Source organism: Marmota marmota, unplaced genomic scaffold (assembly GCF_001458135.2).
Source record: "Marmota marmota marmota unplaced genomic scaffold, marMar, whole genome shotgun sequence".
NCBI classification, from domain to species: Eukaryota; Metazoa; Chordata; class Mammalia; order Rodentia; family Sciuridae; genus Marmota; species Marmota marmota.
In genome coordinates, this window is record NW_025999932.1 from 42,434,665 (window position 1) to 42,438,026 (window position 3,362).

Genomic DNA, 3,362 nt, shown 5'->3' on the forward strand with positions numbered 1-3,362 from the left:
GGGAAAGAGAGAGAAAAGGAAAGACATAAGGACAAAAGAAAGGAAGGAAGGAAGAAAGGAAGGGAGGGAATGAGGAAGGAAGAAAAGGGCTTAAAAACTAAAAAAAAAAAAAAATTATGTCAAAGATAAATAGGAACCCAACTGGAAAAGCAACAAATGGATAATCTGAGCAAAAAAATAAAGTGACATTGGATTGAAATTCAAAGTAGAAAATACATATCCATAAGCCCATACTAATATAAATGATTAAATAATTCATGGAGGAAAGCAGACAACTCTCCCGTACAGAAGCATTTCAAATAATTTATGTAGACAACACACTGAGTTAAAACATAACTCCACTTAGCAAGTCTGAGCTATGTATACACTTTCAAACAGTGAGGAACAAAAGGGAAATGAAAGAGTAACTTTCCAGTGGAGGAACCTGGGAAACACTACTTCAGGCAGGTGACCAACAACATTGTGTTCTGTGGACAGGACATATTCTGGATAAAAGGTTATGAGAATGACACTTTAGTTTTGTGATCTTCTCTCCAAAGTTTATAATCCCAGGCTAATTATGAGGAAAATATTAGACAAATCCTAAATGAGGGACATTCAACTAAATGCCTGGCCAGTACTCCTCAAAGCTGCCAAGATCTTGATGAAACTGTCCCAGCCAAGAAAGCCTAAGGAGACATGATGACTGAATTCAATGTGGTTTCCAGGACTGATGGCATCTTGGAAAAGAAAAAGAACTGGACATTAGGTAGGGAGATGGCTATCAGGTGGAAACAAAGGAAGTCTGATAAAGAAAGGACTTTAGTTAACAATAAGGTATCATTATGGGCTCATTAACTGTGACAAAGGAGACAAATAATGAGGCTAGTAATAGGGAAACTGGGCATGGGGTTTATGGAAATTGTACTATCTTTGCAATTCTCTGTAAATTGAAAAATATTAAAACATAAGGAATTTATTTTTTGAAAAAAAATAAATCAAAGCTATTACACTCAGCAATAACCAGTGCTATGTTCAAGGAAATGTCAAAATACTGCTAAGGAACTATGGGAAAATTAGCAGAACATACCAAGGAAACAGAAGCTTTTAATTTAGGTAAGAGGAAGAGTACAGATGGTTTAAGTGTAGTTGAATATATTTTTCATTAACGATAATATTGGGAAAACTACAAGATAGCAGAAAGGGGAGATAAAAGCTTTCACAATTCCATCTAGAACAACTATTATTAGGAATTTTTTCATTTTTTAAAAATGTGTCCATATTTTTGTGGGTTTTTCATGGTTTAATCATAATTCACATGCAATTTAATCTCTTGGACATTTCTGCCTCTCTTAATTGAATATAAATCTTAGGTAGTCCAAGTCAATTGGCCTCAATTTGCATTATGAACAGAGTTGGTTTAAGTGAAAGGGAACCATATGACTTCCCAAGAATAGAGGTGTTGAAACCCAGAATCTGCTCTGTTTATCTAGGTAACAGTGCAGAGTGAGAGGAGATACACATGATATTATATGGGAACTCACTGGTTTATCTCTTGATTTTACTGTGGAGGTGCTGATATTTAAGAAACTAAACAGAAAGTGGGGGAAAGCCCTCTGGCAGGCAAGAGCCACAGAAATAAGAGGTAGATTACTGAGAACACTGAAGATGGCAAGTGGGCTTGAGGGATTTGGAAAGGGCATGTATCTATTTCAGATGTGAAAATCTATACAATGGTGATGAAACTGAAGAGCATGAGGGGAAATTTATTTTGTACATGTGTGGTGTGTGAATTTGATAACAGAAGGGAGAATGTGTTGAGAGAAATGGCAAGAAGTATTAACACTATTAAAATTCCTGTAGTCTCCTCTGGGGAGGAGCTTACATTCAAGACAATACTTTTTCTTAAGATTTGATAAGATGGCTATTTTCCTAGTGAAAAAGTTTGATGTCTGAAATTCTGTTAGAGTGAGACTAGAAACAGTAAACATTCTTGAGCACAAACTGCCACCCAGTGGGTGAATGTGCATGATGCACAAAGCATTTGCAAAGGAAAAGACAAAGGAAGACAGCAGGGGATTGCCTGATGTGAGGTTGAAGCCTTGTGTTCAGTAAAGGAGGCCTACCATGTGATCCAAAACTGATTATGCGACTCAGAATGCCAGGCCAGGTTTTGCTATATGTTTTCAAAGTATCCTGATAAACATTATCAAAGGCTTTGGCAATGAAAGAGAAATATTTTGGGATATTGATGAGGGCCACAGACAAGTCAAGATGGCGCTTGGCACTCTGCCAGAAGGAGTGGTTTGAGAAGTAATGCCAGCGAGCCATTAAGATGATGGAGATTCCTTAATGACTGACTGCTGTATCCAATGATGTTAATTAAGTTAAGCTGTGTATAATTAATAAGATTATGAGGATTCCTTAATGACTGATTGCTGTAACTGGATGATGCTAAATTGAGTCAAACTGTATATTCAGTAATGTATATATACCTCTACTGTCCTACAATAAAGAGGCTCCCGCTGTTTCAACCTTCACATGTTGCTTGTCACCCCCCTGGTTATTTTGCCCAGCCAGACTGCGGCAGGATATGTGTTTAACACCACACTAAATACTAAAGTCTCATTGATGCTAATGAAACTTATGCCCATGAATTTCCAATAAGACAAGTCAAAGTTACTTATCTTATAACAGGGCATAAAGAGGGTTGTCAAGGCATAGAGTTGAGGCTCAAGTCATAATCCTCCAGGTACTGAGAGCTCTGACATAAAGTCTGAGACGAATTACATTTTAGGCATAATCACTTAAATATTCCTACATCTAAATGCAAAATAAAGATTTATTGTGGGAATATATAAAGACAACGGATGGAAGCTGGACCATTTAAATAAGAAGTGAGGTTGGGCTGGGATTGTGGCTTAGCAGTAGAGCACTCGCCTAGCACAGGCGGGACCGGGGTTCCATCCTCAGCACTACATAAATAAATAAATAAAGGCACTGTGTTGTGTCCATCTACACCTAAAAAAATAAATATTTAAGAAAAAAAAAAGTGAGGCCATGTTTACCTCGGGATTTCCTAATGGTTCAATTGGGAGATACAGAGCAATATTTTTCTTTTGGGGGCAACTCCACAAGAGTAATCTGGTATTCTATAGACAAGTCCAAACCTATTCACTGTGTATTTAAACAAGAAAAATAGAATATATAAAATTGGAATGACATTGCAGGTCCAAGGAAATCATCTTGTCTGAGACTTGATTTTTTTGTTCATATTCAGCATCCACCTCTAGAGAGAGAACCGCCAACTGATATACTTATTCATTATCAGGCCTGGGATTTATTGACTTTGCTCTACTTACAAGATAATAAAGTAGCCTATC